Raw genomic sequence first — 17,113 nt, 5'->3', positions numbered from 1 at the left:
GAGGGCTGTACAAGCAATGATCACACGCACGGCACAGCGGACACACCAGGAACCGCGGTGTTGGCCGTCGAATGGCGCTAGCTGCGCAGCATTTGTGCACCGCCTCAGTCAGTGTCAGCCAGTTTGCCGTGGCATACGGAGCTCCATCGCAGTCTTTAACACTGGTAGCATGCCGCGACAGCGTGGACGTGAACCGTATGTGCAGTTGACGGACTTTGAGCGAGGGCGTATAGTGGGCATGCGGGAGGCCGGGTGGACGTACCGCCGAATTGCTCAACACGTGGGGCGTGAGGTCTCCACAGTACATAGAAGTTGTCGCCAGTGGTCGGCGGAAGGTGCACGTGCCCGTCGACCTGGGACCGGACCGCAGCGACGCACGGATGCACGCCAAGAACGTAGGATCCTACGCAGTGCCGTAGGGGACCGCACCGCCACTTCCCAGCAAATTAGGGACACTGTTGCTCCTGGGGTATCGCCGAGGACCATTCGCAACCGTCTCCATGAAGCTGGGCTACGGTCCCGCACACCGTTAGGCCATCTTCCGCTCACGCCCCAACATCGTGCAGCCCGCCTCCAGTGGTGTCGCGACAGGCGTGGATGGAGGGACAAATGGTGACGTATCGTCTTCAGCGATGAGAGTCGCTTCTGCCTTGGTGCCAATGATGGTCTATGCGTGTTTGGCGCCGTGCAGGTGAGCGCCACAATCAGGACTGCATACGACCGAAGCACACAGGGCCAACACCCGGCATCATGGTGTGGGGAGCGATCTAATACACTGGCTGTACACCTCTGGTGATCGTCGAGGGGACACTGAATAGTGCACGGTACATCCAAACCGTCATCGAACCCATCGTTCTACCATTCCTAGACCGGCAAGGGAACTTGCTGTTCCAACAGGACAACGCACGTCCGCATGCATCCCGTGCCACCCAACGTGCTCTAGAAGGTGTAAGTCAACTACCCTGGCCAGCAAGATCTCCGGATCTGTCCCCCATTGAGCATGTTTGGGACTGGATGAAGCGTCGTCTCACGCGGTCTGCACGTCCAGCACGAACGCTGGTCCAACTGAGGCGCCAGGTGGAAATGGCATGGCAAGCCGTTCCACAGGACTACATCCAGCATCTCTACGATCGTCTCCATGGGAGAATAGCAGCCTGCATTGATGCGAAAGGTGTATATACACTGTACTAGTGCTTACATTGTGCATGCTCTGTTGCCTGTGTCTATGTGCCTGTGGTTCTGTCAGTGTGATCATGTGATGTATCTGACCCCAGGAATGTGTCAATAAAGTTTCCTATTCCTGGGACAATGAATTCACGGTGTTCTTATTTCAATTTCCAGGAGTGTATATATTTGTGTAAGATTGTTACTTTATCGAGCTGTACATCAGAGATAAGGTTTGCTGTTATAATGCACAGGGTAAATAACACGTTTCATTGAATTCTGTTTGTTTCGTATTTGAAATTTTGGACTCTTTCGTTCTGAATTATCTGTCACAGATAAGAATTCTGTTGAGATTCTCAATGTATCTTTTCTTACATTTCTCAGTTTTGCTTGTTTGTTTATGATTTTATTCGGATTGTCTGCTAAATGTGTGTTGACTTCTTTGTCCTCCATAATTCTCATGTAGCTTTCTTTTCGAATCTATGAAGAGTTGAAAAATTATTGCTTATGTCTACTGTGGAGAGTCAATTTTCTCAGAGATGCAAAGTAAATGTGTAGTGTTAGTTTCCGCTTTTGATTATATGTTATTTGGATCTTGAAGTAAATTTTCCTCCCGTTAGCCCGATGTAGAACATGTCATTCTGGACCACAAACAATTCCCTAAATTCAAATTGTATCGCAAATTTCAGCAACAGAAAGATCGCATCCCTAGAGAATGATGGCACTAAACGAAGACGGGTAATTTATGGTATAAACACGTGGCATTAACGAAAAGCAACAGGAGATCACAGAAAAACTGAAAAGCTACCGACATTTTGAAAAAAAGAAAGAAAGAAAAGACTACATATTTTAATGTACTAACATTTTCAGCAGTTACTTGTCGGATCAAAGGAGTCACTGTACTTGAAAGTGCACTGTAGTTGGCCATTTGCATACATATTGTAAAAGGATTAGGAGTGCCAGCAAACAGAATGTTAGCGGATTAGTCGGAGAAATTTATTTTTAGGAACAACATTATCTCTGAATTGCAGTTATTCAGTTAATTGTGCAAATCACTTTTGCACAGAAGGAAGGAAACATATACTGTTGCCAGTAACAAGATTCTCAGCACTCGTTACGAGGAATTTTAAACGGTGGTTGCTGTGAGACAAACAGAACTGACAGGCCGACTATAATGCGAGAACCTTCGTGCATTTTTGCCAGGCTATCGTCGGGCCGTTGGCATGGCGGTAGACGCACTGCCTGTGGCTGCCAGCGTCTGCCGGTACCGACAAGAGATCGGCTGGCGAAGCGTGTCTGGAGAATGCATTAGCGACGCTGCAGAAAGCGCTCTGGAGCCACGTGTCATATCTCGACTCTCCCTAGGAAGTGTCCCCTTTGTATTCCTGACCAGAAGTCTCTTTGCGTTCTCCAGAGCATCGACCCTTTATGTGGCTCCAATGACATTACTCTGCTTTCTCCGTAGCTGGGTCGCAGAGCGCCTTCTTACACTCGTTTGGCTGGCTCGTATCTTTTTTTAATGGTAGATGAAATTATTGCTCAATATCCTTGTGAGGTATTTTGTACCGTCCGCAATTCTTACGGAAGAAAAGGACGAGAACACGCTGACTTCATTGTGGGTGGAGTTCCTTCACTGAGCAGACTTCGTGTTATCATTAGGAAAAGATTTCCTGTGTTCTGTCTGATTGTCACCCCTTCCTCCTTTTCTAACATGTGCTTTCACTTCAGCTTGACAGTGTTTCGGATCTGCAATCGCTACCACACGGATCTCAATAGGAGAGCACAGTCATACACTAAAAAGTGTATTTCTCTAATAACGAATACATTACAACGTAGAAAGGAAGGTGCATGTTTAAGTAGAAACTTTGACGTAATTATCAGTTAGTATTAAAAAAAAAGAACGTGTTTTTTTTTAGTGTTATGAGGAATGAAAACCCCACTGCAGAACAACTGAAGCAACACCAAACGAACATTAGCTTTCCTACAAAAAACCCATAGCACCTTTTCACAGTTTCTATGCTTGTCTCAACAAGTAGAGATTCAAATCCTCTATTTTAATCAAACTTACTATTTCAGTGAGAATACTGTTCTGCTAAATTTAAGTGCAAAATTCGTATTCAGTCTTTAAAATTAAAACATGGAAATATTTCTTGAATAATATAGGAATGTATATTCTCACTGGACTCTGAGGAAGTGGCATGTGGGAAATCCATTCGACACTCGTTCATTTATTCCAGATAAATAGATAAAGTAAAAAAAAAAAATGACTCTCTAAGTCTCCTGTAAGTGTCACACTGTTGAGGAAATTCTTTCACAAGACTATGTATCCAAAGCAGTCAGTCACTCCGTGTTCATCACTCGAATTTCTTACACTTTACTTACGTACACACCGAATGTCTTCTTCTCGATTTGCGTTGTACTTCAGAACAACCAACGGTAACACAGACCCAACGAAGGATCGTGCACTTTAATAGCTGAAATAACTGTTCAATAAAATTGAAGCATAATTTGCCCAAGAATTACTAAGTGTGGTGAAAATCTTTCTTATTTCTAATGAAATGGCCATACAGTCCCTGCAGTATCATCTTGGAATAACAAAAAGTACAAAATCTGGACGCTTTCCATAATAAATGGAATCTTCCACTCACTTGGACTGAAACAGTTACTGATATTCACCGACATAGGTAAGTAAATTCCTACAAAGGCCCTATAGTAAGAACGAGTTCTCAGACGCAATCAGGCTCTAGCCAATACGTATTTGTCAGGTTTATATTTTTTCACAAAGTCTGTACACTTCGACAATGAAAATTCACTTATTCTTCCCTGACTGATTGAAGACTACTGTACGAATCAGGATTTCACTTCCGCATTGCATAAAGCAACACGTAATTTGTCAAGCATTTGGAAAAAGATGCAGAACAAATAACACCGGCAATCTGTACAGATATATATCATAAGTAATAAAATATACCACCGCAGATGATCGTGAAACACACGTAAATGCTACAAGAAAAGAAACGATTACAAAGTAGGAGGTCTTTGTTTGTGTACAATACTTTTCTACAGAAAAAACGTGTAATAAAAGTAACTTTTATAAATTATTGAAAATATGATTAAATTTGCGGGATAATTAAGTTACATGTGTCTGGTGACCACAAAACTTACATGTCCACTAAAGCAGTTCTTTTTAGACAAATTTGCGAGATGGAACACTCCTTACAATTATAATAGCTGAAGAAGAAACATTCAGCTGTAGGAAATGGCGCGTCGGCATCCCATATTGGTACTCCATGTACGATATTAGTGTATTACACGAATATCAAAAGTAATTGTCCTCTTCACAATGATGCTTGTATATATAGTAGAAATTTTGTTGTGTCATACAGAGATCGCTTTGCCACACCAAAGTTGACAACACGAAGCGATTCTACAGACATTAGCGAGGGCTCGCTTCAGCCCACAACGTCGTATAGTAAGCGCTCATGAAGACAACACATTACCTCTCAGCATAGTAGCGTCTCCAGGCAATTGCCGGGATGGTTCCTTTGAAAGGGGCACGGCCGACTTCCTTCATCGTCCTTCCCTAACCCGTTGAGACCGATGACCTAGCTGTTTGGTATCTTCCCCCAAACAACCCAACCCAACCCCACCCATAGCAGCGCCCTCATGCTGATGTCAATATAGTGCCGAGTAGTACGAAGTCTGCCCCAGTTCGAGACCTAAGCTACAGCAGTCAACGACGTAGTATAGGGTGAACAAGATAGTTACTGTTCCTGATGGACTATTTTTTTTACATTTTCACTTGGTGACAAAAATGGTTCAAATGCTTTAAAAGCACTGTGGGACTTAACGTCTGAGGTCATCAGTCCCCAAGACTTAGAACTACTTAAACCTAACTAACCTAAGGACATCAAACACATCCATGGCCGAGGCAGGATTCGAACCTGCGACCATAGCAGCAGCGCTGTTCCGGACTGAAGCGCCTAGAACCGCTTGGGCACAACTGCCGGCAAAGGTGACCACTCGATGTATTTTAAAGCTTGTCTACATCGCAGAACAAAAAGTAAGGCAGCAGCTTCCGTTACTCCACAAGCACAGCTGTGTATAGCGTTCGTTCGTGAATTGTTTCGCAAATAGGAGCAACTTTTTTCAATAAGAGTTTAGCAAGGGGTAGGCGATTACAGTGTTCGGTTTTGAATTATATTTACGAGCATCAAATGGAAACGACTAATGCTCTGTTACCTATGTGTTTAGAAGTTTATCTCTCAAATTTCTTTCGGAGATGTACGCTTACGAGGCACAGTCGAGCGTTTTCGGATCTGTGTATTGTTTAAGTCCGCCGTCTTTAGTACGGGTAAGTACTGTGATTGCTGTGTCTGGGTGGGGACTCTGTTGATAGCCCTTCGTTCCAAGCCCAGGCGCTGATGGCTGCGGTCACGTAGCCTGGAGCTGTTACCGGTCGGCATCACTCTGAAGGGTGGCGGAGTGGATAGGGCGGGGTTTGTGTTAGCAGGGAGGGACGCGGACTTGGGGATCCAAGGAACGTCGGGCGCATCCCACGCGGCTTCCGATCGGTCCACTATTGTGGCTGTCCCAGATACTGCCCGTACAAAGCTTGACTCCTCAACCGTTGTCGAGTGGAAGGTCGTTCCAGGGTGAATCATGCAGCGAAAAATATATTCAGGAGCTCGTCAAAAATTCACCCCAGTTCGTCCGTCAAACAGGTAACAGGTGGCATCTGTGGCTAACGAAAATACTGACCCAGATGTAGTCTCTTGTTCTGTTTCAGAGGAGGCCTCTCAGGGTCTATGATACTGGCAGTCACAGAGGTTGGAATTACTGGGAGTTGCGAGTTTCAACGGAGCACCTTAGAGATATGGCTGCCATGGACAGGAAGAAGTCATGTGTGTCCTCTGCGTGCATTGTAAGGGGGTCATTCAAGATAAGGTCATCTCATGCCTGACAAGTAGATATTGCTCTCAACGAAACCTGCAGGTTGAACACAGGTTGTTTAAGACCTACCCCAACTGATAAGCTCTACTGCCTGGCTGGAATAGCGCCACCATGGATACGCAGAAAAGAGGCTGCCAACAAGAAGAGACTGAAAGTTGAACAGGACAGTGCCCATCCACTGCACGGACATAATCCACCACAGCAACGGCTGATATCGCGAAAGAGCTTCTTGAGAACATCCGAGAAGCTCACCATTTCACCAGGGAAGGCAAGGCTGGAGTTATGGAAGAAGTCGACTCCTCACCTGCAGACGCCAGAAGCTGAAGAACTACCACCTGGACACAGCGAGAGCTGGCGGGTTTGAAAATCGTTAAACAGATTACGATCAGAAGTTGGACGATCCAGAGACAACCTGAAGAGATGGGGCTTCATAACAGAAAATACGTCCTGTGATTGTAGACAAGAACAAGCCACAAGCTACATACTCCAGTGACTTTTGTGTCCTACATCCTGCACGAAGATTGATCTTCTACAAGCCACTCCAAGCGTCTTGGAGGTTGCAAAGTACTGGGCATATATAATACAAATACAATATATATATATATATATATATATATATATATATATATTGATGCGTATGGCTACTGTAAATTCGTATGTTTCTGATTCGAGAGTAAATAAAAGACAAGGAACGGGTCCTTCCGGATGCCATGGTGAGCACTGGGTGCAGCGAACGGCAGGAGGTCACACGTCGGTACTAACAAAGTGTGGCGGATCAGATAAGATTCTCCCTCTTTTCAGATGGCTGTGTGGATTGGCAAAGACTGTCAGTCTTGCTTCCGAGGTGAAGGCACAGCTGAATATAAGTAACATCGTGAACAGTACCAGCCGAGGACATTTGGTGCAGAGCCAAACGGAGGGTTTCAATCACAGTCTCAGAGGTTGTGCATCCAAGTGTACACTGAACATCTCTAGACTTACACCATGTGATATCGGTTGCCGATTAGTAGATCAGGGTTCCACCACATACAGGAGAAAGCTACATGGGAGTGGGAAGCTGTGTAGAATGGGCTGTGGGCTCTTTCTTTGCAAGGAGACTCTCAGGAACGAACAAAAACGGTGTGATTAAACCCTCTACAAGATGAGATCTGGGAACCATGGATACTATAGTAATAAGTTCCCTTGGATACGTTAGGATGGAACCAGAGCTCTGGTCTCTGATAGTAAGCACTGAAGCACATAGCGTTGTAGATACTGAAAGTAATCTCTAATAGAAAGCATTGAAGCACAAACTGTTGTAGATGCTGAGAGCTGGTTAAAGCCGGAGATAAGTTAAGATGAAACTATTACAAAGGACATTAAAGTGTTATGGAGCATAGATGATGTGAAATAGAAGTACGTGTGGTTTATTATGGATAAATGTTAGACTTGATAACCTCATTAAGTTAAAAGTTTCCTCTCGGTATTCTACAGGTAACACAAAAATACCTACCTAATGATGACGGATGGAGATTTTAACCATGCTCTTATATAATGCTAGTCCATTGTCCTACAGCTGCACGATCATTCTCGATCTCTCTAACAGCTTGCGCTGATCGGAAATGCCAACATGAAGTTCTGAGGTTAACAGCGATCTAATAATATTTTCGAATTCTTGAATCTGGTCCATATCACTATGTACAAGGACTAACGTTCCCTCACAGACAGCTAAGGTGCTAGTTGATGACTTTAGACCTGATTATCTCCTGGCCTATAGAACTTTCAAATAACTTCCGGGAATTCAGCCAGGTAACACTTTCAGCGACCGCCGATATTTCGGAGGGAGCACACTCCGCCATCTTCAAGACAAACTGCAACGGGCAGGCGACGTACACGCAAATTTAAAACCTTGGTTCTCGTACTGATGCAGGAAAGATAACACACACACTGAACACTAGTGCCACCAAAGATGACCAAAGTCAGAGATATCGATAGTGAGACTATGGACTCGCAGGTGAGGCAGCATTGACTCTATTCCTCTGTTTTTTGATAAGGGAGAGATCCGGATTCCAAACAGAGTTTAAAAAAAAAAATTCAAAATCTCCTTCCGTGTTAACGAGCTTGCTCGTTAATTTAATTTCAACTGCCTCCATAATAGCACTGTTCCAATAGCTGGACGTGCTTGCCAGTATCTCGGTGTTATTATAGATATTGGGGTGAACAGATTCCAAGCAATGTTTGGAAATAGCAGATCTACTTGGCTGCTGTAATCGTGTGTGCCGTTTATGCTCAGTACATCGGTCCTCCACGGCCCTGATAGTTTGACCAACATATGCCATGCAGTAGCTACAAGGAATGCGATTTACAACCGCCTTACGCAGACCAAGATAATCCTTAACAGTACTCAAAAACACCTTAATTTTAGATGGGGTCGGAAAACACATTTCACATCGTACAGGGTGATGCATGGAAACTGGAAATTTCGAAATAACATTTCCATGAATAAATTCATAACATTGGTAATTTATTAACGAAAGTGAATTTATTCAGTATGCCATTATTCAATATGTTTTTAAAATGAAAATGTCAAAAAGTGTATCTTTAGTTTATAAAGCTGACATCGGAAAGATGTGCTCCCATTAGGCGTTCACACTCTAACAGCCTGTTATGAAAACTCTGGAATGCGCGGTGTAGCAAATCTTGACGAATGGCAGTGATTACGTTTTCAATGTTCTCCTTCAGTTCATGAATTGTTGCAGGAAGTGAAGGGTACACCTTGCCGTTAAGATAGCCCCACAGGAAGAAGTCGCACACACTAAGATCAGGGGATCTCTCAGGCCATGCAATGTCACCGTTACGTGAAATAATGCGTCTTCCAAACAGTTAACGAACTGCTGCCACCGATTGTCGAGCAGTGTGTGACGTGGCTCCGTCCGGCTGAAACCACATGTTTCCGACGTTAAGATTAAGCTCGTACAGTCTCGGTGTAAAGAATGTTTGATGCATTTCAACACATCGAGCGGATGTTACTGTCACTGCACTACCATCCTCACGTTCAAAAAAATAAGGGCCGATAACACCATGACATGATACAGCACACCATATTGTGACCTTGGCGCTATGTAGTGGCCGCTGGTGAAACTCGCAATGATATTGTCCTGTGCCCAGTAACGAAAATTCTGTTTGTTGACGAATCCGTTCAGGTGGAAATGGGCTTCGTCTGATATCCATAAGTTACCAAGGAAATTCGCGTCCTCGTTGATTTTTCCACAATATCTGGCTAGTAAACTCCATACGTTACGCTGGGTCTCATTCATGTAAGTGCTGCACAATCTGCAACTTATAGGGATGGAAGCCTAATTCATGCAGTATTCTTTGTAAGCTTCGTCGCTTAATCCCTAGCGAAGATGCATGCTGTCCAACTGAGCGGCGAGGACTTCTCTCGATTACAGCTCTAGCAGCTGCAATGTTCTCTGGGGTACGTACCGTCGGCATGCCACCTGGAGGTTTCTTTTTCAAGGCAGATCCTGTTTCTTCAAAATTACGCACTCACGTTGTAATCGCATGCGCAGATGGCACACGTCCATGTCGTCCGAGCTGGTAATGCTGTCGACATGTTCTCTGCGCGGCAGTCGCACTACCACCATTTTTGTAAAACGCTCTCACAGCTACTGCACGTTCCGCACCAGTCCAATTCTCTATGATTACTATATGGCAATGCGTTCACATCAATTGTGCAAAGCTTCGAACATCTGCCGGCGCTACAGTGCTGCCAACTGTAACTTTCAAAATTTCCCGTTCCCTTGCGCCATCCTATATTTCCGTAGAATACGACCGATATTGTTGGAAGTGTCTCCTAGGTAAGGCAAAAAGGCGGTAGACTTACGTGTCGACTCAGACCTATCATCATTCACTCGATGTACAGTTGGTCGCTAGCGCAAGGCACGTTCGATTTGTCTATCACAATAACCATTTTGACGAAACGTAGTAGTGATACAATGAAAGTGCCTTGCGCCAGCGACCAACTGTGCATCGGATGAGTGATGATAATGCTGTCGACAGTTATGTCTACTGCCTTTTTGCCTTCCGTTGGAAACACTTCCAACAAGATTGGTCGTATTTTACGGAAATACGATGTGAAATGTGCTTTTCGACCTCCGCCTAAAATTAGAGTGCTTTTGAGTTCTGTTAAGAATGATCTTGGTGTGCGTAAGGCGGTTGTATATCGCATTCCTTGTAGCTACTGCGTGGCATATATTGGTCAAACTATCAGGATCGATGTACTGAGCATAAACGGCACTCACGATTACAGCAGCCAAGTAGATCTGCTATTTCCGAACGTTGCTTGGTTCCTGGTCACTCCATGTTACATAATAACACCGAGATACTGGCATGCACCTCTAACTATTGGCACAGTTTTATTAATTAAGGAGGTTTTGGAATCCGGCTCTCTTCCTTGTCAAAAACGAAAGGGACAGAGTCAGTGCTACCTGACCTGCGAGTTCATAGTCTCACTATCGATATCTCTGACGTCGGTCATCTTTGTTGGCACTAGTGTTGAGAGTGTGAGTTACCTCTCCTGCATCAGTCCGAGAACCGAGGTTTTAAATTTGCATGTACGTCGCCTGTCTGTTGCAGTTTGCTTTAAAAATGGCTGGGTGTTTTTCTGCCGAACTATCGGCGGTATCTGAAAGTGTTACCTGACTGAATTCCTGGAAGTTATTTGGGAGTTGATGACTGTCACTGTGGAAGACTAGAGGACAGTGCAGCGTACTGAGGTGCAATGCGAACGGAGTCCCGATGCCACATACTGAGGTACTGAGAGTGAGACATTGCGACAGCTCGGTTGGCAGCGGCGGCCTAAATGCTCGCTGCCCAGGGGTCGTTATCGGCGCGCAGCCTGTGGACGTGTCTTGGTCTTCTCTTGAGATAGGCGCGCACAGTTCAGCGCCTGCTACGCAATGTTTCCCAGTGCTGGCCGGTGTGCTGGCGAAGACGTGCGGCAGCACAGTTCACACCAGCATTCAACTACTTCCGTACTCATTCTCTTGAAGTGTTCTGTTATCAGTTTTGTTGTTACACAGGTTGGTGGCTCCGAGGTTATTCTCTTGAAATGTTCTCTCATCAGTGTCGCTGATACACAGCGTGGTGGCTTGCCCTACGGTGTCAACCATGTTGATTATAAAGAGGCCTCGTTTTCTACCTTAGTATACAACGTTAAAATAACGTACTAGAATGCAGTCGGGTGACATACTCGACAACCGCTTGTATTTCGGTGTGTGCACACCCTGTTGTTTTCAAAGCAAAATGTTTTGCCGTCGGTTGTCGACGATGTCACCAGTCTGCATTCTCGTAAATTACTTGAATATTTGCTTTGTTATAATAATTATTTCCCACCTATTAATTTTTAGCTGAATTTATTGTTTAAATGCCACATCGCATGTGATCGAGTAATACTATGCTATTGACATCCTACAAAGATACTTCTAACTGCGACGGTAAAATTCTAATCTACATCTACATCTACATCTACATCCGTACTCCGCAAGCCACCTGACGGTGTGTGGCGGAGGGTACCCTGAGTACCTCTATCGGTTCTCCCTTCTATTCCAGTCTCGTATTGTACGTGGAAAGAAGGACTGTCGGTATGCTTCTGTGTGGGCTCTAATCTCTCTGATTTTATCCTCATGGTCTCTTCGCGAGATATACGTAGGAGGGAGCAATATACTGCTCGACTCCTCGGTGAAGGCATGTTCTCGAAACTTAAACAAAAGCCCGTACCGAGCTACTGAGCGTCTCTCCTGCAGAGTCTTCCACTGGAGTTTATCTATCATCTCCGTAACGCTTTCGCAATCACCAAACGATCCCGTAACGAAGCGCGCTGCTCTCCGTTGGATCTTCTCTATCTCCTCTATCAACCCCACCTGGTGCGGATCCCACACTGCTGAGCAGTATTCAAGCATTGGGCGAACAAGCGTACTGTAACCTACTTCCTTTGTTGTCGGATTGCATTTCCTTAGGATTCTTCCAATGAATCTCAGTCTGGCATCTGCTTTACCGACGATCAACTTTATATGATCATTCCATTTTAAATCACTCCTAATGCGTACTCCCAGATAATTTATGGAATTAACTGCTTCCAGTTGCTGACCTGCTATTTTGTAGCTAAATGATAAGGGACCTATCTTTCTATGTATTCGCATCACATTACACTTCGCTACATTGAGATTCAATTGCCATTCCGTGCACCATGCGTCAATTCGCTGCAGATCCTCCTGCATTTCAGTACAATTTTCCATTGTTGCAACCTCTCGATACACCACAGCATCATCTGCAAAAAGCCTCAGTGAACTTCCGATGTCATCCACCAGGTCATTTATGTATATTGTGAATAGCAACGGTCCTATGACACTCCCCTGCGGCACACCTGAAATCACTCTTACTTCGGAAGACTTCTCTCCATTGAGAATGACGTGCTGCTTTCTGTTATCTAGGAACTCCTCAATCCAATCACACAATTGATCTGATAGTCCGTATGCTCTTACTTTGTTCATTAAACGACTATGGGGAACTGTGTCAAACGCCTTGCGGAAGTCAAGAAACACGGCATCTACCTGTGAACCCGTGTCTAAGGCCCTCTGAGTCTCGTGGACGAATAGCGCGAGCTGGGTTTCACACGATCGTCTTTTTCGAAACCCATGCTGATTCCTACAGAGTAGATTTCTAGTCTCCAGAAAAGACATTATACTCGAACATAATACGTGTTCCAAAATTCTACAACTGATCGACGTTAGAGATATAGGTCTATAGTTCTGCACATCTGTTCGACGTCCCTTCTTGAGAACGGGGATGACCTGTGCCCTTTTCCAATCCTTTGGAACGCTTCGCTCTTCTAGAGACCTACGGTACACCGCTGCAAGAAGGGGGGCAAGTTCCTTCGCGTACTCTGTGTAAAATCGAACTGGTATCCCATCAGGACCAGCGGCCTTTCCTCTTTTGAGCGATTTTAATTGTTTCTCTATCCCTCTGTCGTCTACTTCGATATCTACCATTTTGTCAACTGTGCGACAATCTAGAGAAGGAAGCACAGTGCAGTCTTCCTCTGTGAAACAGCTTTGGAAGAAGACATTTAGTATTTCGGCCTTTAGTCTGTCATCCTCTGTTTCAGTACCATTTTGGTCACAGAGTGTCTGGACATTTTGTTTTGATCCACCTACCGCTTTGACATAGGACCAAAATTTCTTAGGATTTTCTGCCAAGTCAGTACACAGAACGTTACTTTCGAATTCATTGAAAGCCTCTCGCATAGCCCTCCTCACACTACATTTCGCTTCGCGTAATTTTTGTTTGTCTGCAAGGCTTTGGCTATGTTTATGTTTGCTGTGAAGTTCCCTTTGCTTCCGCAGCAGTTTTCTAACTCGGTTGTTGTACCACGGTGGCTCTTTTCCATCTCTTACGATCTTGCTTGGCACATACTCATCTAACGCATATTGTACCATGGTTTTGAACTTTGTCCACTGATCCTCATCCTGCAACCGGTGGGTTCCATCATCAAAACTGGTTGCCACCACTCTTGTTCAACTTAGGCAATAAAATATTTAGACTCTCTGTTGCCGTTTATACGGGGCGTTCAAAATGTCCTTCCACAGTGCCGTACGATTGTTAGCCGCGCGTTCCGTATGCTGCAGTGAATATGCCGAAATGAATAAAGATACAAATCTATTGAATATTCATTTTTACTTACAAATTTTTCACATTAAATCTTGAAAGTGCCCCCCCCCCCCCCCCCTCCGGTTGTAGAATACACAATTCAAATCCTCTAATCATGTTTCCAAACACAAGTTTGTTGATCAAATCTCTCACAGTATCGCGATGTGGGAGTGTTGTCGCCAGGAAAACTAAATTACATGTTTGACGAACTGAAACTGTATATTTACCGCCACCTTTGAACACCTGTTTGACTAAAATCTCACTTTCTTCAATGGTTAGCATTTTAACAGTGACAAAAACGAAGCAAATGAACAAAGGAACTAAACGTGAATGTTCAAGTGAAGATGTAACGACACGCACCAATGATACTACTGACACTAGCTGAGATAAACGAAACAGTGGAATGTTGGGAGAGTCCACTTTAAGGGGAAGTAACCAAGGCTGGAGAACAATAGTACCGTACGCGTGGCTAACAATCATACAGCAATGCGGAAAGACATTTTTGAACATCGCGTAGTTGCCATTTCGATGTTTACTGGCCGTGTATGCTTCAAAAATGGTTCAAATGGCTCTGAGCACTATAGGACATAACATCTGAGGTCATCAGTCCCCTAGAAGTAGAACTACTTAAACCTAACTAGCCTAAGGACATCACACACACCCATGCCCGACGCAGGATTTGAACCTGCAACCGTAGACTAAACAGCCTAGAACCGCTCAACCACAGCGGACGGTTAATGAATTGTCGTTTTGTTTCCTGTTCGACGTGATGAACCCATGTTTCACCGCTCAACCACAGCGGACGGTTAATGAATTGTCGTTTTGTTTCCTGTTCGACGTGATGAACCCATGTTTCACCGCCAATGAATTTTCGCAATCAGCATCGTAACGCGCAAGCAATTCCTCGCAGATGGCCCTTAGCTGCTCTTCATGGTACTGTGTTAGGCGGCGATGAACCCAGAGGCCACATTTCTTTGAGTACTCCAACTTGTAGACGAGAGTGTCAGCACCAACAAGAGATACGTCCAGTTGTTCAGCGAGGTGTTTCAGTGTGATCCGTCGATCACCTCGATTGATAGTTTTTGTATGTATATTCTTTCCGCGGGAAATCTTTGGGACGACGGCCATTTACTATTGTGACAAAATAAAACACCTAAAGCCATCCTTATGACTTGACTTATTTTGTTGCAAGCAGATTCGGCGCTTCAGTGCCCTATCTTCAGGCTTTAGTTGATGCGGAACGGTTTGATACGATCACTATATGAATCACATCAGTGGCCAGCCTAACTGGATACGCAGATAATCTGAAAACTCAGGTGTCAGCACTACAACCGTCAACTGCCAACTTTGGCAGTTGAGGCAGTTAGACAGTTGATGGTTAGAGTGCTGACAGCAAAATTTTCAGATTATCTGCGTATCCTGTTAGGCAGGCCACTAATATAGGGATCGTATCAACACGTTCCTCATCAACTACAGCCTGTAGATGGCGCATTGAAGGGCCGAAAGTGGTTGCAACAGAATAAATAAAATCATGAGGACGGCTGTAGGCGTTTCATTTTGTCACAATCGAGTGAGAGTGCCCGCACGTTCTTACACTGCGGGAGTCACAGTTGTTTGCGGCCGGTCAGCACCCGGGAGATCGAACAGGTTCGCGCAACCTCGTTGCGATGAACAGATGCCACGCTCAATGACACACCGTGCTTTTGTTTAATGCTAGGTCTCCGTAGACAATCTGAAAGTGCCTGTAATATCGACGAAGCTTTGGTTTTTCGCCAAAAGAAACTCAGCGACCTCCCTTGCTTGGAAGTCACCTACGTAAGGTACTTCTACACTGGAATACATGTATCGGCCTTGTATGAGCGTCTTGCCAATATGACATGTCGCAATACATCATCTCGTAAGAAAACGTCACACAACGTGAATGTGAACCTGGCCGCGTATATGAGTCGCATTATGTGACATGTCGCTGAAGTTGCCCTTGCGTAGTACCAGTCCTTCTTGGCGTCTGCTACTTTGTTTTGATACCAATGCGTAGTTCATCTTGAGTGTTCTGTGAAGGTATTGTTTTTCGTGATAGCCTTAGTGTATTGTCCACATACTTCCCTCGTAATTATTTCGAAATTGGTCTTCAGTAGAGACGAGTTGCTAGTCGAAACACACTTATTTTAAGGAAACAGTACGCTTTCGTCCCTGCATTTGGGGAATGAAGTCGATGGACTATAATAATATAAAGTTCGACAAATGAGGAGAGATAGCAAAACGATTTAATGTGTCTAGAAAAGAGTGCGAAGGTAAGTGGCACAATAAAAAAAAGTCGGTAAAGTTGGGAGTTGGTCAACCGGAAAAGTAGCAGAAGATCTGGCAGCATTGCTAGTAATGTGTATCAGTCCACTTGGTATGCTTTTGAAAGTCTTCGTTTCCTGACAGACAGTTATAGACCACTCTTTTGTAGGAGGACTCGGAAAGTAGTATCAGTAAGTAAATTTGTTACATCAGTTTATAAATTATACATCTGTCAATAGTTTACATAAGTACACTGTTAAATAATTGTAATATTTTCAGTAATTATATTACGTAAGGAAATTATTTTCCGTGCTGCCATTGTATGGAGCTCTGAATAATGCAGAAGAATTCAACATATTCTTTCCTGTTGTCATTTAACAATGATGTTCTTCAAGCAGTTCTGGACAGTGGCTCCGCCAAATTAGGACTGTTCCTCAAAGACATAGGTATTAAGCTTCCATCATCACCTTCTCTGTCGTGTGTTCCTTGTGATACATAAGTTTGAGATTTTCTGTTTTGAAGAAAATGATGCACAAACACAAAAGCTGTTGCCACCACTGCAGCCTTTTGTCTATTCAACAGCATTTGATTCCTCAAAACTCTGAAAACAGAAGTTATAATGCCAAACACATTTTCAATAGATCTGCGTGTACTACACAACCTATAATTATAAATACGTTGCCAACTGTACTTGTGATGCAGACCTGGAAACAGTTTCATGATTTTTCCTGCTAAGCCAAAGGGTTCGTCTGGCACGAAAACATATGGAACTGGCTTATTTCTACCAAGAAGAGGAGGTGGTGGCAATATACTTTGAGTTTTCTTCTCTGACATTCTGTAAAATTTGGTGTCTTTAAGCACACCACCACTGAAATCCGCCCTTGTGTGCAAACATCAATATAAATTATTATATAATCAGCATAGCAGTGGATAGCAAAACAAAGCTGAAGCGCTTTATATAATTAAAGTAAAAGGTCCCACTACTGCGTAGTGCACCGATGTAAATGGGCCTCCCATCTATAGC

This window comes from Schistocerca gregaria, chromosome 6 (genome assembly GCF_023897955.1).
Source record: "Schistocerca gregaria isolate iqSchGreg1 chromosome 6, iqSchGreg1.2, whole genome shotgun sequence".
In the NCBI taxonomy this organism is placed as follows: domain Eukaryota; kingdom Metazoa; phylum Arthropoda; class Insecta; order Orthoptera; family Acrididae; genus Schistocerca; species Schistocerca gregaria.
Note: the sequence above shows the minus strand (reverse complement) of the source record.